Source organism: Palaemon carinicauda, chromosome 3, assembly GCF_036898095.1.
Source record: "Palaemon carinicauda isolate YSFRI2023 chromosome 3, ASM3689809v2, whole genome shotgun sequence".
Lineage (NCBI taxonomy): Eukaryota > Metazoa > Arthropoda > Malacostraca > Decapoda > Palaemonidae > Palaemon > Palaemon carinicauda.
In genome coordinates this window covers 5527094-5550023 of record NC_090727.1, presented here as the reverse complement: position 1 = coordinate 5550023, position 22930 = coordinate 5527094, and the positions used below count along the sequence as shown (strand labels likewise).

General features: G+C 40.5%; 2 long non-coding RNA genes across 2 annotated transcripts in view; one reads left to right on the top strand and one right to left on the bottom strand.

Moving 5' to 3' along the window:
• Nucleotides 1-12971, bottom strand: part of LOC137636704 (uncharacterized) — a 293085-nt gene extending 280114 nt beyond the window's left edge. The window contains exon 1 of the long non-coding RNA XR_011043193.1: nt 12628-12971. This is a non-coding gene — a long non-coding RNA (uncharacterized lncRNA). The remainder of the gene's footprint in view (nt 1-12627) is intronic.
• A 2563-nt stretch (nt 12972-15534) lies between these two features.
• LOC137636693 (uncharacterized) overlaps nt 15535-22930 on the top strand; it is a 338848-nt gene continuing 331452 nt past the window's right edge. Inside the window, exon 1 of the long non-coding RNA XR_011043191.1 lies at nt 15535-15718. This is a non-coding gene — a long non-coding RNA (uncharacterized lncRNA). The remainder of the gene's footprint in view (nt 15719-22930) is intronic.

Below are 22930 nucleotides of genomic sequence, written 5' to 3'. Positions count from 1 at the left end.
AGGTGGTCACCTTCTAACACACACACACAAACTGAAAGAAAAAGCAGAAAAAGATTAAAGGCTGTCAACAAGGACGATGGACAGACACGTCTGTTCATCGCCGGAGCCAAAAGTGAAGTGAGGCAAATCACCAGTGTGTGGGGGGGGGGGAGGGACAGCAAGCTATCCCTTCCCCTACCCCCGCTAACTAGCGCGGGGGTAGTTAACCCTCGTTAAAAACTATTGGCTCGTCATTTCAGCTACGCCGAAAGGTAAACCCAATGTAAATAGCGTGGTTTGTATTTCGGTTACGGAACAAACAGAATTATAATCATGTAATTCATCTAAGAATGATCACAAATAGTAAGAACTACTGACCCCCGAAGGGAAGTGTTCTCCCAGAATGCTGACAAGTTAAAAAATACAATTAGATTTCAGTAAAAATAATTGAGACAAATAAACGGAAAAGCAACCCAACCCGCACAGGAAAGAAGCTTCCGTAATAGTACGTAGTAGTAGTAAAAGGTGAACGACCTCGAGTAGAGACAGAGACCATAGTCAATCTAAACTCCCACATTCCCGTCGCTGAGAATCCAAGTTCCCCGTAGTAAAGGAGGAACAGCGAATAAAACATGTGAATGAATAAAGTCCAGCGATGACGATTCCCCACGGCAGCCGAATATTGAAAGCCGAAGGAACGACCGAAGGACCAAGGGAGAGGCCGCACCCCATGATGAGAAACCGTGGTGGCCTGGCACTACGCCGGTGACGATGTCGAACACTACACACACAGCACAAACACTGAAAAGGAAACTTACTCTATTTCTATACACAAATATATACATAAACATAAAGAATGTTTACATATATATTAAGTATAAGAAAAAATAAGTAAAAGACAAAAAGCATTAATGGCTGTCAAAGCGAGGGTGGGAGCAGACACGTCTGCTCATCACCCGAGCCAAAAGCAAAGTGAACTAGTTCACCGGTGTGTGGGGGGAGAGGGGTAGCTAGCTACCCCTCCCCTACCCTCTCGCTAACTAGCGAGGGGGTAATAAACACTCGTTAAAATTCTAATGGCTCGTCATTTCAGCTACGCTGAAAGTAATACCCTATTTAAATAGCGTGGTTTGCATTTCGGTTACGGAACAAAAATTTATCATTATGTGTACATAACATAATTAGCATTGACACGTTTTGATATCTACCGTCTCCTCCCCCCTCTGCCTCCACCCACTACCAGCTCAAGTCACGTCACTCCAAAGGTAAATAAAATTTAATTTTTCTTTTACAGTACTGTACAGTACATAATTTTTATTTATCCTGTAATGTTATTTAATTATATACTGTACAGTACATGTATATTATATATAAGTATACTGTAGTACAGTGCTTACTATACTATTTTGTTACATACTAATTTTCAATGTTTTTACCTGGGGTTTTGCACGCATTAGCTATTCTATTGCCCACCTTACGACATTTTCACCATACAATACCAACTCCGGAACGGATTAATGTCGTATGGCGAGAGCCTACTGTATAGAAATTACGTTGCATGTGTATTTGTTTACTTGCATTTCGTATGTACATTGTGTTTCACAATGTCCTTGTGCACTTTATAGCAAGGCCAATGTTACCCAAGGTCAAAGAGAGAACAAAATGTAAATAGAGAGGAACAAAAAGGAAACAGAAAGCAACAACAATAACAACAAAAAAGGGAGGAAAACATGAAATAGAGTAAAAAGCTGGAACATTCTATCTAAAACTCTGGCAACAATGATAGGCCAATGGCAACTCATGACATCCTTACACCAAGTGTATTGGTAAACTCAGTGTTTAAATGTCTCGTTTAGGGAGCCTTCATGTAGGAATAAACAATAGAAGTACAATGTTAAGGTTATCATAATAATGTTATCTTGATTTTCTTAAGAAAAAAAAGCAAAAATTTACAGCAAATCTTTGGGAGGTCATAACTCAAAAACATACTTATTCTTACTTACGTACATTTTCCTTACTTATTTATTGTTCAATTATAGAGAAAGATATCATTGAAAAGAGGAATAAAATGCAACAAATCTGGTCTGAGGAATTATAATAATTGTCAGGTTATTGGAAATTTAAGCAATTTTTCAAAGTTTAAAAAAAGAGAAAATATAAATACCAATAAAATTAAATAAAAAGAATATAGAAAAAAATCCTGACTAATATTTTCACACTCCAAAATAGAATTAAGCATGACAAATAATATGTAATTCAATGCCGTATTGTTTGAGAAAAAAATGAAAAAATTTAATTCATATTTTTTCAATTTTTATTCATAAAAAATACATTTATGGTGCAATTTCAATAATATTTGTAGAGAATCAGCAGAGTAGTAATACAAACAAGATATGGTAAAACTATAGAAATCCAATGATACTTGCCGATTTTAGCTTGTATGGCAGACGATCCCCTTAAATAATCCAGTTTTGTGACCAAGGGCTTGCCCCTGGCTAGGGGTTGTGACCTGGGAAGGGTGGTCAGGGGGATTGCCCCAGCTATGGGATGTGACCTGGGAAGGTGGGTTGGGAGGGAGGGGGCTTAACCCCTGAGTAGGTGTTGTAACCTGGGAACCCCTAGGTTAGGTTAGGTGGGTTTATTAGGTTCTGTACCCTCTTACAAATCTAATGTGTTAAATAATCATGCTTTTTCCTGTTTTCGCATACTCAAATCACAAATTCCTACCCGTGTCCCTCGGGAATGGGGGCCCAAAACAGTACAACAGCTTATTTGCTGTGAAAAAGTTCAAATTCGTTGAAAGCACATCACTTCCTGAAGGAATAAGTTTTTTCCTCTCAGAAATATTGCCCCGTGTTTTCATATAAATTTACTGAATATTCAAATAATGTGCTTATTATAAAAAAAAATTGTGTTATCATAGGACAAAGGGGGGGGGGGCATTACTCTGACCCTAGTAAAAGGTACATCATTCTACTTTGTGCGTCACAATTAAAGAATGGTGCAATATCAGTTAGGACATTGAGTCATAATTGAATAGACTTTTGCAAATACAGTATTTTGAAAACCATATACTACTAGCAGAAACCTCTATTAACAAGGTTACAGATTTTAATAATGAATAACTACTCGTTCTACTCCTTTTGTCATCATACCACATCATTGTAAGCGTTCTTCAAACCGGTAGTTCAAAACCACTGATAAGTGGTGCTTCTGCCATAGGTGACTTGTTCGAACAAAATAAAGGGCCCAACGTTTTATAATTTGAATCTCTTTGTTATTTATTTTCAATATAGAAATATGCAATTGCTCTAATTTTATTGATCCTGTTCAAAATAAAAGGTTACGGTAAAAACATAGATTTGAAATATTTAGTCTAATCATTGGAATTGAAAGCCAAATCCATGTTCCAATAAATGCTGGAGAGCAAAGCTACAATCACCCCTTTGTTAAGTGCGTATTCACCCCTTTAAGTTTGTATAAATGTTATTTTCATTAGTAAAATAAATTTTTTAATATACTTACCCGATGATCATGTAGCTGTCAACTCTGTTGCCCGACAGAAATCTACGGTCGGGATACGCCAGCGATCGCTATACAGGTGGGGGTGTACACAACAGCGCCATCTGTGAGCAGGTACTCAAGTACTTCTTGTCAACAAGAACTCAATTTTCTCCTCGGTCCACTGGTTCTCTATGGGGAGGAAGGGCGGGTCCTTAAATTCATGATCATCGGGTAAGTATATTCAAAAATTTATTTTACTAATGAAAATAACATTTTTCAATATTAATCTTACCCGATGATCATGTAGCTGATTCACACCCAGGGTGGTGGGTGGAGACCAGCATACATGTTAACAAAGAAGCTAAGTATCCCGTATCTTATTTTAGCCGTTATTCAAAATAACAAACATAAAATAAATAAGTACCTGGTAAGGAAGTCGACTTGAACCATTACTCTGCCTTTTTAAGTACGTCTTCCTTACTGAGCCTAGCGATCCTCTTAGGATGCTGAGCGACTCCTAGGTGCTGAAGTATTAAGGGCTGCAACCCATACTAAAGGACCTCATCACAACCTCTAATCTAGGCGCTTCTCAAGAAATAATTTGACCACCCGCCAAATCAACCAGGATGCAGAAGGCTTCTTAGCCTTCCGGACAACCCAGAAATATTTCAAGAGAAAGATTAAAAAGGTTCTGGAATTAGGGAATTGTAGTGGTGGAGCCCCCACCACTACTGCACTCGTTGCTACGAATGGTCCCAGAGTGTAGCAGTTCTCGTAAAGAGACTGGACATTCTTAAGATAAAAGACGCGAACACTGATAGCTTTTCCAAAAGGTTGCGTCGAAAATATTTTGCAGAGATCTATTTTATTAAAAGGTCACGGAAGTTGTGATAGCTCTAACTTCGTGTGTCCTTACCTTCAGCCAAGCTTGGTCTTCCTCATTCAGAAGGGAATGAGCTTCTCGTATTAACAGTCTGAAAATAATAGGATAAAGAATTCTCTGACATAGGCAAAGATGAATTCTTAACTGAACACCATAAAGCTTCAGACGGGCCTCATAAAGGTTTTTAAAATAGAACTTAAGAGCTCTACAGGACATAATACTCTTTCTAGTTCCTTTCCAACCATATCGATAAGTTTGGAATAACGAACGATATTGGTCAAGGCCGAGAAGGCAGCTCATGTTTGGCTAGAAAACCAAGATGTAGAACATGTAGCCGTTTCGGATGAAAATCCGATGTTCTTGCTGAAGGCATGAATCTCACTGACTCTTTTAGCTGGTAAAGCATATCAGGAAAAGAGTCTTAAAGGTGAGATCTTTCAGGGAGGCTGATTGAAGTGGTTCGAACCTGTCTAACATAAGGAATCTTAGAACCACGTCTAAATTCCAACCAGGTGTAACCAAACGACTCTCCTTCGTGGTCTCAAAAGACTTAAGGAGGTCCTGTAGATCTTTATTGTTAAAAAGATCTAAGCCTCTGTGACGGAAGACTGATGCCAACATGCTTCTGTAACCCTTGAAAGTGGGAGCTGAAAGAGATCGCTCTTTTCTCAGATATAAGAGGAAGTCAGCTATTTGAGTTACAGAGGTACTGGTCGAGGATACGGATACTGACTTGCACCAGTTTAGGAAGATTCCCCACTTCGATTGGTAGACTCTAAGGGTGGATGTTCTCCTTGCTCTAACAATCGCTCTGGTTGCCTCCTTCGAAAAACCTCTAGTTCTCGAGAGTCTTTCGATACTCTGAAGGCAGTGAGACGAAGAGCGTGGAGGCCTTGGAGTACCTTCTTACGCGTGGCAGACGTAGCAGGTCCACCCTTAGGGGAAGAGTTCTGGGAACGTCTACTAGCCATCGAAGTACCTCGGTAAGTTATTCTCTCGCGGGCCAGAGGGAAGCAACTAGTGTCAACTTTGTCCCAACGTGAGAGGCGAACTTCTGCAGTACCTTGTTGACAAACTAGAACGGAGGGAATGCATATAGATCTAGATGAGACTAATCTAGTAGAAAGGCATCTAAAAGAACCACTGCTGGGTCTGTTGAGAGCCTCTTGGACATCGAGGTTGCGAAGAGATCTATGGTTGGATGGCCCCAGGTGACCCAAAGTCTCTTGCATACATCTCTGTGGAGGGTCCAATATGTTGGAATTATTGTCCCTTCCTACTGAGACAAACTGCTAAGACATTCAAGTTGCCTTGGAAGAAATTGTTACTAGTGAAAAGTCTAGACCTGTTGAACAGGAGAGGAGGTCACTAGCGAACTCGCACCATGTCAGAGAGTAGGTCCCTCCTTGCTAGGAGATGAACATCAAAGCAGGGAGTTGTCCGTGTTGACCTCCATTACTTTGTCTTGAAGGAGAGACCTGAAGCTTTTCCAGGTCAGACTGACTGCCAGAAGCTTCTTGCAGTTAAAATGCATTGTCCTTTGACGCGAGTTCCATAATCCCGAGCATTCCCTACCGCCTAAGGTCGCACCCCAGCCTACGTCCGATGCGTCTGAGAAGAGAACGTGGTTGGGAGTCTGAACAGTCAGGGGAAGACCCTATAAAAGGTTGATAAAGTCCTTTCCTCAGGTTAGACCAGACTTATCTTCCGGAAACCGGGATCGAGACCGCTTCTAGCGTCTTGTCCTTTTCCAGTGAAGAGCTAGATGAAACCGAAGAGGACGGAGGTGTAGTCTTCCAAGTGACACCAAATGCACCACGGATGACAGTGTCCTAACCAGACTCATCCACAGCCTGACAGGGCCGTATTCCCTCTTCAGCATCTTCTGGATGGATAGCAGGGCTGGGGATTGATCTTCTTGTTCAGCCATGTCCTCATCAGAGGGTTCCTCATCCGAAACTGATGAGGAAACGGTAACGGAGTGGGCAACGTCTGACTCGCTGAATCCGGTCGCACTGGTGGATGCGTGACGGAGCCGGACACAAGATCATGGTACTGCTGCACAGTCTGTGAACTGTCAACCATGGGGAAGCGAGGAAGTACAGCGACAACCCGAAACTGTCTAGACTGTCTGGGTAGTACAGACAACCCCTTATCGGGTTGCTGAGGTTGCCGCACTGCGTCACAACAAGTCACCTCTGCTGGTTGTTGAACGTCTTCCCAGTGACACACTGAACGTCCACAACCACCTCCGATAGTAGCATAACATCAACGTGCGACTGGCAACCCACACTGGGTCGCACCGGTGGAGGAACCATCTCAACTGGCGGACGTGAGTAGGATACCTCAGCGTCAACAGGGCGTACAACCAACCGGTAGGAAGGTCGTTGGCAAGAAGGGTCTTCTCCGTAAAAAATCCTCTATCAAGGACTAAGCTTGGACTGCATGTCTTGCAACAAAGCCCAAGGTCTATGGGAGCAGGTGTGGCAACAGACGGGGTTAGCGACTGAAGCGGAACCATTTACCCTCCCTGGAAGCATGTTATGCTTAAATAAAAGTCCATAGGAGGCTAAGCAGCTTAAGGCTCCTCTCCAAAAGACAGAGTCCTCAAGGGAATATCAGAAGGAGGGAGAACAGCACTTTCTCATCTACAGGAACCATATCCGAGAAAAGCTAGGTTCTCTCAGTGAGGGTTTCACTGGTGCAAAAGCAGCAGACCAGAAGGCAACGTTATGAAACTGCTTGACAGTCTGTGAACTGTCAAAAACTGAACTGTCAACCACAACAGGAGCGTGAGGACATACAGCACTGGTGTATAAGTAGCAGACCAGAAGGCAACGTCATGTAACTGTATGACAGTTTGTGAGTTGGCAACAACCAAAGTTGTGTGGGGAAGCCTCAACTCCTGACTGACTAGTTTGCTGCTGGCGAGTGGCGGTAACCACAGTGTGTTGCGGAGGCTGACACACCGTGTCAAAACACGGCAGCTTGTGGTAGCTCACGCACGGCAAAGGAGTGCTCTGTGTGTGGGAGTCATCATACATCTGGCAGGGTTGACTGTGCATGGGTGGAGGAGCTCTCACAACAAGAGTGTGAGAGCAAACAAAAGCAGAGTGCTGGTGCGTGGGAGGGGCTGCGGTGGGTTGAGGAGCATGCGGTATGGTATGCGGAGCATGCTGTAAGGTATGCGGCTCATGCTGCATGGTATGCGGAGCATGCTGTAAGGTATGCAGAGCATGCTGCATGGGCTGCGGAGAATGCCGCATAGTGCTGGAACCCGGCAGCTCTACAGAACCTTCCCACTGCTGATGCGGTAGCTCACGCATGTTAGCAGATGGTGCAGCAAGAACATGCGTCTGGCAGGGTGGACTGCGCATCGGTGGTGGAGCTCTCACAGGTGGAGGGTGGGAGCAGGCAGCCGCAGTATCTGCTGAGCGCACAACCTCGGCGGTTGTAGGTTAACAGGTGCATTGTCAACCTTCCAGCATGATACTCCTGCATGAAGGAGCAAGCTGAGACTGTATAGTCTGCAGCATGGACCACTAGGGTCTATGAAAGACAACAACAAACGGAGCTACTGTCCGTTGTGACTGAGGGTCTAAAACAGCTGGTGCGGCAACAGACGGAGTTACTGCCTGTTGCGGTACCACCTTGCCTCTCTTGGGAGGTGTGCAGTTGTCGTACTGCAGCGAGTCCGAACTGACCCAGTGGCTACACCTAGGCCGTTGGACTTGCGCGGAAGGGACCGACTTGCACTTAAAAGCTGCAAGATTTGGTCCATGGTTTCTGCGAGAAACCTCTTCCGCAGACGAGGAATAAATGGGCTCTCTCGTCTTTGTGTGGGTGGGGTGATCACGTCGGCAACGTGTGTAGATACACCCGAAACCACGGAGGGAAACGTCTGTTCGTCGATCAAGGCCTGTGGAACCCATAAGTCCTTCGACATTACTTCTCCCCTGGGCTTGGGAGCTTGTAAGAGGTATCGGACTAGGTGAACAACTGGCACGAACAGACGAACCCTCGAACGCAACACTGTAACACTTTGCGCATATCACTTTATCACTTTTGATTTTCTGTTTGCACTTATTTCACTGAACTCGAAACTTTAAGTGGTTTGTACCTGAAACACTCAATCCTATCCTTCATTAAAAGGTAGTAATTGCGAAAACAGTATTACAATGTAACAGAAAAACATAATGAAAGATAAAGAATTCAGTGGCTGGAAAAGAGACTAAACACTAGATCAAATAAACTACGTTTAAAAACTCTCACCGCATAAAGCCTGGGAACAAGAATAAAACTCTAGAAACGTTTTACCTTCTTCCCCTATAGCGACTAGGGTGAAGAGCAAAAAAAAACGAGAACAACGTTACCCGCTTGAACGAAACGTTTATCCTCCTCTCTCTCCCTCCGTCTCTATCTCTCTCTCTCTTGACTTAGAACCTGAGAGATGAGCCCAATATATATCGTTAAAACATATTATTTGTTAAAGGAAAAAAACTGAAAGGTTTCCCAAATAAAAAGTTCCTTTATTAGAATTAAAACCATTTAAGCTAAGAAAGAATGAACGAAACGCTAGAATCGGTTTACTCTTACTGCAACGTGAAACCGTGAAATACTCTCTCTCTATCGTAACGATAGAGCGCAAGTTGAACGTTCTGAACGTCAACAACTGCGGAGACTAAACAAAACGTTAGTTCAACTTTGAAAACAGTACGAGACTATCAAAGAAATTCTTTCAAAAACATTAAAATTAAAATAGCATAAATTCTTAACAGGAAAAACGATATGACGGGCTCAATGTTAATTAACTTCGGTTCCAAGTAAGGACCGCCTACTATAAGGAAAGGTCGCATATAAACAAACATAAAAATTAATTTTTATAAGTTTATAATAAATGGAAAGTTAATCGAAGAGGCCTATAAATGGCGGAGAGATATAAAATAAATCTATAACTTTGTTAAGCAAAATTACCAAAAACCTAAACACACTTCCGTCTAAGGGAAGGGTGGGTCATAAAAAGTGAAAGAGAGTCTATACTCTCTTCGACACCAACACTTCCGTCTAAGGGAAGGGTCGGCCATTAAAAGTGAAAGAGAGTCCATACTCTCTTCGTCACCATAATGAAATCAAATTAATTCCAAAAGCTTGCTAAGCTAATGATAAAGCATCCTGAATAGCGAAGGCTAAACTCTAGAGCAAATACATCACCAAATCGTGAACAATAACTCCAGAATCAACAGCGTATCCAAGTAGGTCTAGCCGGTGGCACGACAGAGGAAAAATTGAGTTCTTGTTGACAAGAAGTACTTGAGTACCTGCTCACAGATGGCGCTGTTGTGTACACCCCCACCTGTATAGCGATCGCTGGCGTATCCCGACCGTAGATTTCTGTCGGGCAACAGAGTTGACAGCTACATGATCATCGGGTAAGATTAATATTGAAAATTGATAATTAACACCAAATTCCATGTCCACGGGGCTAACATGTGTAGTGAATTATGTTCCGCTTGCCAGAACATAGGAGCTGTGAGATAATGTTTAATCACGAGCGAAGCGAGCATACGGCAGAGTAAAAATCAATAAATCATTAGCTCAATTAAGTAAGAGGTATTTGGAATACTGTACAATGATTGAACACTTACAAACGACTCAAAAAAATGGGATGGAAATCCTCGTTTTCTATGCGTCTGGAAGTCCTGGCAAACATAAGCTCGTGTTTTGACAGAGTTTCACTACTGTTTTCAGGTTTAAAGGCTACTCATGAATGGCAGTGGCAAGAGACAGTGACATTGCCCTTTCAAGTAGGACAATGACCTAGAGACTGACCGCATATCCAAATGATCAGCGCCCAAGCCCTCTCTCCACTGAAGCTAGGACCAAGGAGGACCAGGCAATGGCTGAAGATGACTTAGCAGACAGACCTATAGGCTCCCCCAAAACCCCCATCCTTATCTCACAAGGATGGTGAGATTGCAGCAACCAAAGGAACTAAAGAGTATGAGCGGGAATCGAACCCCCGTCTGGCGTTCACCAGTCAGGAACGTTACCACATCGGCCAGCATCGGTTTTGATTAAAGTAACTTTTATTATGATTACTGTACTTTTATGACGATGACTGACGGAAACAGTTATAAAAAGTTAATTTAAATACAATTAGGCAAGTAAATTATATTTTAAGTTGTTTCGAACGTAATTGATGACGATACCTATCACAAGGACATAGCTTTTCAGTTATGGTAGTTGACCTACCCTAACTCAATAACTATGGATTTCCACCACTAATTATCAAAATCGTTCAAAACTCTACAAAATACATTAAAAACCAGTTTTATTTTCTACAAACCATTTATTGCACCATTCTATATTTTCACCGACTTTGTTAGGTGGGGATACCTTAGGCTACGATAATACCCATCTATTTCCTTACAAATTTTGCATAATGACAAATATAGTTAGCATAGAAAACGGGAATGAAACTCGTCTTTTCAATGAGAAAAACGTCAGACTTTTTAATAATCTTGCTGCTGAAAAGAAGAAAAATTAGCCCTTAATCAAAACCAATTAATTTTCGATACAAAAAGACAACAAAATCGTTCAAAAACTGTACAAATGGGACGCAAAAAATTTTTTTTACCAAAGCTTTTCAGAACGGAGCATATAAAATCAATCAATAATTTGCCTACGTTAGGTTACTTTCAACTATACAGCAGGCCTAGAGTAATACTCATTCCATCTAATACTTCAACAATAATTTTAAATCATCACTTAACACCAATTTTCCATGGAATTTCACTTTTTCTCTTACTAACATATACATTTCGGTTAATGTCTAGGAGAGGGCCGCATGAAGATATCACTGATATTCAATTTATTTTTACTAGAATATGTAGGAATGTATGTATATAATGGTATACCAATGAGATAATTTAGTGAAAATCAATAATAGTCGAAATATCGACGATCAAACTCACGCTACTCTTGTCTTCCTCTCAGATTTTTCTAAGTCTGTTGTTATTGTTGACTGTGTCTTATTTTTGCTCAAATGAGCCCTGTAACCACTATAATCCGCAGACAAACTAGTCCACTATGACGTCTTCACATTTGGCCAATCACAGTGCGACAATACATTTTCTTTCCCAATGACGTCTTCACATTTGGCCAATCACAGTGCGACAATACATTTTCTTACCCATCACAGTGCGACAATACATTTTCTTACCCAGCCATTTTATTTCGTTCCTAGACATCGAGGCCGTAGCAAGCACGTCATCTGATATTGCACAAGAAGTTGAAATTCCATCTTCTTGTCCTGACTGTTTCCTAAGTTACAATGAAATTGTTCTTACTTATTCGGGGTTATATTGAAAAACTAGTGGATTTGTGCCAGAGACACAATTTAATTTTACAAAATAAGAATTGTCCTGCATGTCAGGGAACCTTCGCAACGGCTTCACGTTTTCCTCAAAGCAGCAGCACATCTTTATCAACCAACAGGTTAAGGTAAGCTTCATTAATTTATGGAGTATATTATAATGGTGATAGTATAACGATGTATACAGCAGTACCATCACTTTGGATTTGGTTTGATGGATGTGTTAGGTAGTGTCCTTAAGGGGTACAGGGCTATTAGGCTAGGTTAGGTGGGTGTATTAGGTTCGGTGGTGCCCTGAAAATCACTGTGGCCTTAAGGGGGGGTCGCAGGGGGGGGGGCGAAGCCCCCCCCCCAGTTGGCCTAGGTAGGGGTACAGGCCCCCCAGGGTAGGTTAGTTGGTTGTATTAGGTTCGGTAGTGCCCCGGAATATCACTTTTCTCCTCCTCCCCCCACCCAAAAACCCCGCTTCCCACTGGGGTCCCCCATAATTGTAGTAGTAGGTTTATGCTTACATTTTGTGTGTAAGAGTTGTCTTAGTTTCTTTTTTATTCATTTCCTCATGTTTCTATGCACTGTGCAACAATAATCTGGTTGTTTTTTTGCCATTTTTCGTCGTTAATACTTGAAAAACGGGTGCGGCCTTCTCCTAGACATTTACCTAAATTTCTTACTAAATACCTTTTTACTTAGCTACAGCTTATATTACAAGTGCCAGTATAGAATACATTTACGTAAGGTAGGATCCCATCAGCTAACAGGCTATAAACAATCATTAATTAGGGTGTTACAGGTAGACATTTATATTCTATATGTTGGTGCTGTCTGCCTTGCATAAGCAGAAACCTTAAAGAATAAAAAAGAAAAAAAAATCAATGAAATCAAATACCTTGTTGATCGTTGCCTTTGCACATGAAGAGTATTAAGTTGTATGGTAGCCTGAATTAAAGGGGAGCTTTTTATCATAATTCGGTAGTATTGATTATAGCCACCTACGAACTGAGAGATGTTCATTTAACCTTGAGAACATCAACGATTGACACAAAGTTCACTTAGGATAATGACAAATGACTGACATGACGTCTCATGTGAAGACAGCAGTGATGTAACAACCAGTAAATAGTTATATCACTATTAGTCAGTCTAAGATTATCAGTGTAGTCACTGATTCTCACATAACTAAATTTATACGTCAAATTCCTAGTCCGAGAATAGAAATTAAAATGACTGTACTTTCACCATTCACGATTCGAAAACTTTGTTTTGTGACTTTAGTCAAATATGCCAAATTCACCAGATACTTAAATAACTACAAAATCCTTTTCATGTCACTACAATGTGCGGTACAATTTTTGTAATTTATTTGAAATAGGGTAGATTGATTTATCATGATTAATTAAATGATATTAAAAAAATTTATAGAATTATAATAAAACCTCTCATATGTAATAATTTGTTTCAAGTTTCTTCTTCTCTGGAAAACGTTCTAAGGACACCCATACGTCATATACAAAAATCACTACACAGTGAGCTCTAACAACCATACGAAAAAGATAGTGCACAAACAGTTGGAAAATTCCTTTTTTGTGAAGAAAATATTGAAAAAGTGTACTACGACAAATTTGGATTAAAAGAGAAAAACTAGTGAAAATTAGGAACACACAAAACTAAAAGACACAGAGGCGCCGTTGCAAAGGCAAAGCCTCAACCTGAATCTGATCTGATTTCGATTTATCCCCGTACGTCAATATTCGCTCTTATTTGTAGGGCACCAATCGGTTAATGCTGGAGAGCCTTTATATAAGTCATTATCATCATCTCCTCCTACGCCTATTGACGCAAAGGGCCTCGGTTAGATTTCGCCAGTCTCCTCTATCTTGAGCTTCCAATTCAATACTTCGCCATTCATCATCTACTTCGCGCTTCATAGTCCTTAGCCATGTAGACCTGGGTCTTTCAACTCTTCTAGTGCGTTGTGGAGCCCAGCTGAACGTTTGGTTAACTAACCTCTTGGGGAATGCGAAGAGCATGCCCAAACCAAACCATTCACTACCCTTAGTGAAGAAGAATTGTTTGGTATCTCAGTGTTGGCAGGTGTATGACGACAGAGGTGAATCTGTAAAAAAAAAAAAAAAAAATATGCTAGACTATTCCGTGTATGTGTAGGCAGAGGGAAAGTGAACCGTAACCAGAGAGAAGGATCAAAGGTAGTACTGTCTGGTCAGTCAAAGGACCCCATAACTCTCTAGCCTGATTTGCTTTTTTCACTCTTTCACTAAACTCTAACTCTAAAGACCCTGTATTGGAGATATGCTTAAATGATTTTACCCCATTAATCCTTTCTCTTACTAATGATATTTCATCTACCATTGCATACTCTGTTCTCATCCTCTCTGTCTTTCTTCTATTTATCTTCAGCCCAACCTCGTGGGATATCTCAAATATTCTGGCAAGCAAGCATTGTAAATCATGTGGTGTTCTGCTATCAAGAACAGCATCATCAGCATACTCTAGGTCTGCTAAATCCTATCACCAATCCAGCCCAATACTTCTCCGGTATCGCTGAGTGTTCTACGCATTACAAATTCCATAAGAACGATAAACAGCATAGGTGACAACACATTCCATTGGAGTACTCAGCTGTTAACTGAAAATTCATTTGATAAGACTCCATTAACATCAACTTTGTACTTGCTATGATCATGAACACACTTAATCAAATTTACATATCTAAGAGGAATTCTATGATAACGCAGGACTCGCCACAAAATTGGCCGGCGCACACTATCAAAGGCTTATTCATAGTCCACAAATACCATCAAAAGATGATTTCTATATTCTACGCATTGCTGTATAAAATGTCTCAAAATGAAAATTTGGTCAGCGCAACTTCTGCCTTTTCTAAATCTTGCTTGTTCATCTCTCAGCTTTTCATCGATCTTTCTCTCCAGATTTTTTAGATTAAGCATACTATATATTTTCATAACAACTGACGCAAGTGTAATGCCTCTGTGATTATTGCAATCAGTCAGGTCTCCTTTTTTTGCTATTTTCACCAAAACTACACTTGATAGAATACCATTTGTGTATATTATTATTATTATTATTATTATTATTATTTGCTAACCCTAGGTGGAAAAGCAGAATATTTTAAGTCTAAAACAGGGAAAATAGCCCAGTGAGGAAAGGAAATAAGGAAATATATAAACTACGAGAAGCAATTAAATTACATTATTTAAGAACAGTAACAACATTTGAATAATCCTTCATTTATGAAATATAAACACTTAAAAAAGATGAAAAGAAATAATAGGATAGTGTGCTCGAAGCAGCATTTATTTTGTAGTTTTTCCTTATTTCCTTCCCTCACTGGGCTAATTTCCTTGTTGGCGTCCACGGGCTTATAGCATCCCGCTTTTCCGCCTATGGTTGTAGCTTGGTTAGTAATGATAATAATAATAATAATCGAGTGTACCCTCAAGCAAGAGGACTCTAACCCAAGACAGTGGAGGACCATGGTACAGAGGCTATTATTATTATTATTATTATTATTATTATTATTATTATTATTATTACTTCTTAAGCTACAAACCTAGTTTGAAAAGCAAAATACTATAAGCCCAAGGGGTCTAACAGGGAATAGCCCAGAGAGGAAAGGAAATAAGTAGCAATGAGATTAAAAGTACGATAACCTTAGAGAAATCAAATGTTATTGTACGACAATTTTGAAGTCCTGGTACGATATTAGTAACTATAAGAATAGTGACATGTCGTGATGTCGACTTTTTCGGCAAGATTCGAAATTTCACAAAAAGTTCTTTCATTGACATATGTGATCATTGGTTATTGCGTGCTCTCGAAATTTGTGCCTTGCATTTATGACTCGACTAACAATGTGCGTAAGAAAGTGAAGCTTATACTTCTTTTGTGATGCCGGACAAGGAACCACTATTTGCCACTCGAACTAGTATTGGCTAAGGGTATGTAGACAGTCCTACTAGGCTAATGAAGTTAGTGATGACCAAAAGTGGTAGGTTACAAACGGTGTCATATTTGGGTAAATATATGATACTTTAATTTCTAGCCAAATACAGGAACTGTATATTTTTAGTACTCGTTATCTTGTGTTCTATTCATTCATGACCTTGATTATTGGGGCAAACCACCCCTTCATGAATTTTTGGACCCCTAATATTAAGACATTTAAGGGGGACCCCAATGGGAAACCGGGGTTTTTAGGTTGGGGAAATGTCATAACCGAGTGATTTACAGCAATAATAATGGTCAGTATTGCAAATAAAAACAAGATAACCAGTTGGAAAAATATATGGATCATATAAGTGGCTGGACAAAGGCTAAACATGATTATTTAACATTTGAGATTTGTGAAATTGTACAGAACCTAACAAACCCACCTAACCTAACGTAGTTCCCAGGTCACAACCCCAAGGGGGGTGGTACCAAGCCCCCTGGAGCCCCTTCTCAGTTCACAAACCTTCCCTGGTCACAGCCCCTAGCCGGTGTGACGGTCTGAACGATCCCCCGGTCTCGGCATTCTCCTTGACAGTGTATAATGGTTCTTTTCCACCATTAGCTGGCTTCGCTCGCATGAAAATAAAACATCAAGCTCGTATGTACTGGCAAGCGGTAATGTTGAGCTGCGCACGCTAACATTACAGGAAAATAGAACACCAACCTCGTATGCAGTGTTACCCAGTAATGTTCGCGCATGCGCAGATTATCAAGGAGAATTCTGAGACCGGGGGATCGTTCAGACCATCACACTGGGGGCAAGCCCCCGGACCCCCTTCTCAAGTCACGACCCCTAGCTAGGGGCAAGCCCCCAGACCGTTTTCCCGGACACAAACGAAAACGAAATCACAATTCACAAATAAATCCTTACCTCAAGTTTGGGAGGTTGAAGGCTGAGGGTTTTCCGTTGACAAAGGAAGAACTGTCACTGACCCTGTCTTAGACGTAGACGTAAATAAGTGGGGCTACTGTTTGGCGGCTTGAAGTAGGAAATTATGTAAGCACTCGGACCTCTTGTGCTGGAAAAATAAGCTCATTTTAGCTTGCTAATTATTGAAAAAATGGAACTGAACATTAAAATATGTATTTTAGTAATTTTTACCTGGCGGATAAAGACATAACGAGATATTGAATAAAATATTCTTTTTGAATTCCGCCACGGAGACCGTAATTCTTGATTTCCTGTCACAGTCTTTCGATGTTTTGATTATGTGTACCTGTCTTGGGATCCACAAAATTTTGTGAATGATTCACAGTGAAGTGCACATACCCCGCAGTGGCGAGATCTTTGTATCCTTTCCGTGAATCACTGTGGATTACGCTCCCCGCCTTGATATAACGTTGTATAAAGGGCACAAGTGTCTCGGCATTTCTTGGTTGGTCCACCAAAGGGACCACAAACATTTTTTTTGCTCCTGCTCCATGCCACCGAACACCCACACACCAGACAAAAGCCTACCTCTGTTATATTTCGACCCCCCAAACTTGGATTCATCCACTTCGACGACAATGCCAGGCCCACCAATAGACGGCAAGTTCTGGCAGTAATTTTCCGCGACTACCGAAAAATAAGACCTCCAGTTAACCAAAGTTTGTAATGTCCAGCTGTACAAAAAGGCCCTTTCAAGGAAATGATTCACGAACAGCAGTATTTCCCATAATTGAAAGCGAGCTGTTTCCAAGAAATTGCCCTTAAATGCGGTTATGGAAAAAACGCATGCACGACGTTTTCCCTTATTAGCAACCTTGACTGATCGATTACAAGCCCACTGATTAAGAGATCTAAAGATACACGCTGTTGGCAGGAAGGGCATTGAACGTCTGAAGGGATGACTCCATGGTTCTGTAGGAACTCATATGTCCATTTATTTTCTCTGAAAAAGAGGGAATGTATCTCCCACTCCCTCAGAGAACAACCTTGACATATGGAAGCCATGATGAACCTGAAGAGAAAAGGGGGTGGGGACAGGTGTTGTAAAAGAACATCCAGGAACTTATGAAGAACTACTTGTAAGTTGTTAATTGGTTTAAAAAAATCATCTGACAGATACGTCATTGTAAATGCACAGAAAGCTCCGCAATCCATGGAATAAAACCCATGCACAGTAAGTCCCCTTCAGTCTCTCAGATGTAAACAATGGACTTGGAGTAAAAAACATACTTTACATTTTAATCGACATTTTAATCGCCCGATACGCAAGTTATTATGGCCCAGCCCCCATTAAACATATAGAGAAAAACAACAAGCTAGCCAGCACTCGTCCATTTCTTATAGCAAATTTAATTTTCGCTAGCAATTAAACATCATATATTAACGCATATTTGTTTATTGTTAATATGCAACTGATGATAGTTTGAAAATAGACTTTAGGGTTTGTTGTCAGTATAGACACTAAATTATGGAAGTGGTTAGATGGGTATTACTGTACTTGCTGCCAGACAATAAGTAAAACTTTGCCAAAGTAATCACATTTTGTCCTGTTTTCCCACACTCAAAGTCATAGGTTCCCAACTATGTCTGTCGGGAAGGGGGGGAGGGGTCATAACATTAGAATGTCTTATTTGCCGTGGAAATAAAGGTTAAATTCCTTGAAAGCACACCATCTAAGCTTTAAAACTAAATTTTCAAATCAAATATCAGAGTTTGATTGAAACTGTAATTTTACCATCATTTTATCGTGCATTCCAAGGCATTCATTATTTCACACTGCATATTGCTCATTTATTGCCAAATTCACACTATTAAAGCACTTAGAAAACAAGAAAGTTTTCAGTTTCCTAAAACAAGATAGTCTTCAGGTTCCTCTTGAAAGCCTTATTATCTTCAGTCTTTTGTATGACTAGTGGTAGCTTAGGGGCCTTTGTAGTTTGTTTGAACAGAATGTAACACTACATTTTACAAGGTAAACAAACATAAGAACACCACCTAATCTAACTTAGGAGCCATATCCTTATCTACTCTGGAGGCTTCACCTCTGCAATCCCTTCTTACACTACTGTATTCATAGCTTACCCTATCCCAATGAACTACATTCACCCTTTAGGTTATTGTATAATCTCGGGGTCGCATATTTAAATGTTCTAGAGCTTACAGTAGACATACAGTGAACCCTCGTTTATCGCGGTAGATAGGTTCCAGACCCGGCCGCGATAGGTGAAAATCCGCGAAGTAGTGACACCATATTTACGTATTTATTCAACATGTATATTCAGACTTTTAAAACCTTCCCTTGTACGTAGTACTGTTAACAAACTACCCTTTAATGTACAGAACACTTAATGCATGTACTATAGTACCCTAAACTAAAACAGGCACAAATATTAAAGGCGATTTTATATCATGCGTTTCCTAAACACGCTAAAAAGCACAATAAAAAATGGCAACCAATGTTTTGTTTACGTTTATCTCTGATCATAATGAAGAAACAAACTGGAGGTAGAGCTTTGCTTATTACCCAGACATATTTCCCATACTTTTCCCTTAGAACTACATCACATCTTCCTACTTTATATATATATATATATATATATATATATATATATATATATATATATATATATATATATATATATATATATATATATATATATATATATATATATATATATATATATATGTGTGTGTGTATGTGTGTGTATGTGTGTGTGTGTATATATAGATATATATATATATATATATATATATATATATATATATATATATATATATATATATATATATATATACAGTGAACCCTCGTTTATCGCTGTAGATAGGTTCCAGACGCGGGCGCGATAGGTGAAAATCCGCGAAGTAGTGACATCATATTTACCTATTTATTTAACATGTATATTCGGACTTTTAAAACCTTCCCTTGTACGTAGTACTGTTAACAAACCACCCTTTAATGTACAGAACACTTAATGCATGTACTACAGCACCCTAAACTAAAACAGGCACAAATATTAAAGGAGATTTTATATCATGCGTTTCCTAAACACCTAAAAAGCACGATAAAAAATGGCAACCAATGTTTTGTTTACGTTCATCTCTGATCATAATGAAGAAACAAACTCATTTAGTGTACACATATATGTATAGGTTAGTTTTTGCATCGATTATATTGATTATACAGTACTGTATGTTGATTTTTTTATTACCAATGTTTTAGTTTACGTATTTTTCTTAGGACTTCCAAATGAAATCTTTTTCTTTATGACGCCGCCTGAAACGACGGCGTGTACGCTCAGTAAACAACCACGCTCAGAACAAACAAGGCATTTAACGCGCATGATGATAGTGATAAATAATGATACAGTACATACAGTATTTACAGTAAAAGCATTTACAAAATATGTTACCTTACAAATATAAATTATACAGTATTGTACGTAGCAAAGCAGGAAAACAATTTACGAGAGAGAGAGAGAGAGAGAGAGAGAGAGAGAGAGAGAGAGAGAGAGAGAGAGAGAGAGAGAGATTGTTTTACGTACGTAAATGTAAATTTTAAACAAAAAAAATATGATAGGTTACAACATGTAGACTTTTAAAACCTTCCCTTTAACTTAATGCATACAGTACGTACATTACTAAACTATAAAACAGGCAGTAAGAATATTAAAGTAAAAATAAAGATTGTTACTGTACTCACCACGAAAGAAGTTGAAGAAAAACTTGAATGGTGATGGCGATGAATTTGCTGCACAGTAGAAATGATGATGATGAAGCTGATGATGTGTTCTACTGTGCAGTCAATGATAGTATTTTACGTCTCTTCAGACGGAGGTGTCTTTTCCTGGGACACCTCTTCAACTTCTTCCTGGGAAACTTCTTCAATTTCTTCCGAAGGCGTACTAGCAGGAGGAACTGGCTCTTTTTTGCGAGGCTGGAAGAACTTTGTGATCGGAAGTTGTTGCCGCTGCTTCTTTTTTCGATCCAAGAGCATCCTGTAGGGAGTCATGATGTCATCGACCTTGTTGGAGAATTGCATCGAGCGAACCATATCCTCGTCCCACTCTTGTAACATTTCTTTCGCCTCCTTGATATGGTTGCAGAACTTGGCAAGCCGTTCTAATGTTAAGCCCGTTTCTTCGACATTTTCTTGGGTCTCTTCCTGGGTATCACTCTCTTCCTCACTTGCCGATTTCGTCAGGTCTTCGAGGTCTGCGTCAGTTAGGGGCTGGGAATGGCAGTCCAACAACTCGTCGACGTCTTCAGTCGTCATGTCGCCAAACCCGTCACCTCCAATTATGGCAGCCAACTGCACAGATTTCCGTATTGCAGAGTGTTGTATTTCCGACGGAGTAAATCCCTTGTCGTCGTAAACAATATCGGGCCACAACTTCTTCCAGCTCGCATTCACGGTTGCAGGTTTCATCTCTTGAAGTGCCTTCTGAATATTCTGCAGGCACGTGGCTATGGTGTACTGCCGCCAGTACGCCTTCAAGTTGAAATCTTCATCCTCGTCATCTTGGGCAGCATCCACACACGCAACGAGGTCCGCCAAGGTATTCTTCGTGTAGAGGGCCTTGAACGCCCTGATAACCCCCTGGTCTATCGGTTGAATTAATGACGTGGTGTTGGGTGGCAGGAACTCAACCTGAACGCCCTCACGCGACAGGTCAGTTGCGTGTCCACCAGCGTTATCCATAAGGAGAAGGATCTTGTATGGCAAGCCCTTCTCTAAGAGATATTGACTGACTTGCGGGATGAAACACTGGTGGAACCAGTTGGAGGTCAGCATCTTCGTAATCCATGCTTTTGGATTATGCATCCAGTACACGGGAAGGAGATTCTTATTTTTATGTTTCAAAGCGCGAGGATTTTTCGACTTATAAATAAGCCCCGGCTTTAACAAAAATCCAGCAGCATTGCCACACATCACGAGGGTAACGCGATCCTTGAATGCCTTAAAGCCAGAGGCTTTGGCTTCCTCTTTGAACAGGAAAGTTCGCGACGGCATTCTCTTCCAAAACAAGCCAGTCTCATCCATATTAAAGACTTGTTCCGGCTTGTATCCACCTTCGGCGATAATATTCTTGAACGTCTGGTTCACGTAAGTTTCAGCAGCGGCAGTGTCAGCGGAAGCAGACTCCCCATGCAGGGAAACGCTTTTCAGGACGAAGCGTTTCTGAAACTTCGCGAACCATCCTTTGCTTGCGGAAAAACGTTTCTGAGGCTGGGAATCAGTGGATGTCCATGGTTGAGGATCATCTGCATCATCATCATCTTCAGCATGGTTGCCGTCGTCGTCTTTAGGTTCCTTTGCAGCAAAATTCTCATATAAACTCAAAGCCTTTGTTTGGATGGTGTTCGTATCCAACGCTATGTTCTTCTTCCGGCAGTCGGCAATCCACACAGCTAAAGCACCTTCCATGCGTACGATCGTTTTATTACGCGTTGTAACGACTCGCTTCGCTGATCTGCTAAAGGTGATTGCAGCCGTTTTTCTAATGTTCGCCTCGTCCTTTTTGATATAGCGAACGGTGGATTCGTTGATGCCAAAATGGCGGCCGGCGGCCGCGTAACTTCTACCATCTTTTAACATGTCGAGAAGCGTAACCTTCTCAGCTATCGTCATCATCCTTCGGTGGCGTTTAGGCTCACTACCAGCCTTACTAGAAGCAGAACGCTTGGGAGGCATTGTACAGTAGGATTTAACAGAAAGTTCAACAAAAAGTTCAACTTAAAACAGTCGCACACAGCACAGATTAAACTTCACAAACTTAAGAACGTCTACTCAGCGATACGCGGTAACAGAGAGTGGACGATCCAGCCCCGCGAGAACTTTGATGCTGCGGGTAGGAGATGCGGGCAAAACACCAATCACAGGCTAGATAACAAAACTTGAGTTCTGATTCGTCATCTATCAGCGCTTGAACCAATCACAACCCGTCTTACAGTACTATGATGCGTTGGTTACTCATAGAAGATGCCCCGCGCATACTGAACGTACGTAGATTAAGTACAATACCGTAATAATAATAAATAATGATAATAATACTGTACAGTAATAATAATAATAATAATGATAATAATAATAACAATAATAATTTTATTAACAACAACAACAATAATAATAATAATAACAATAATAATAAAAATTTACGTACGGTATTTTACGCCTCTCTCTCTCTCTCTCTCTCTCTCTCTCTCTCTCTCTCTCTCTCTCTCTCTCTCT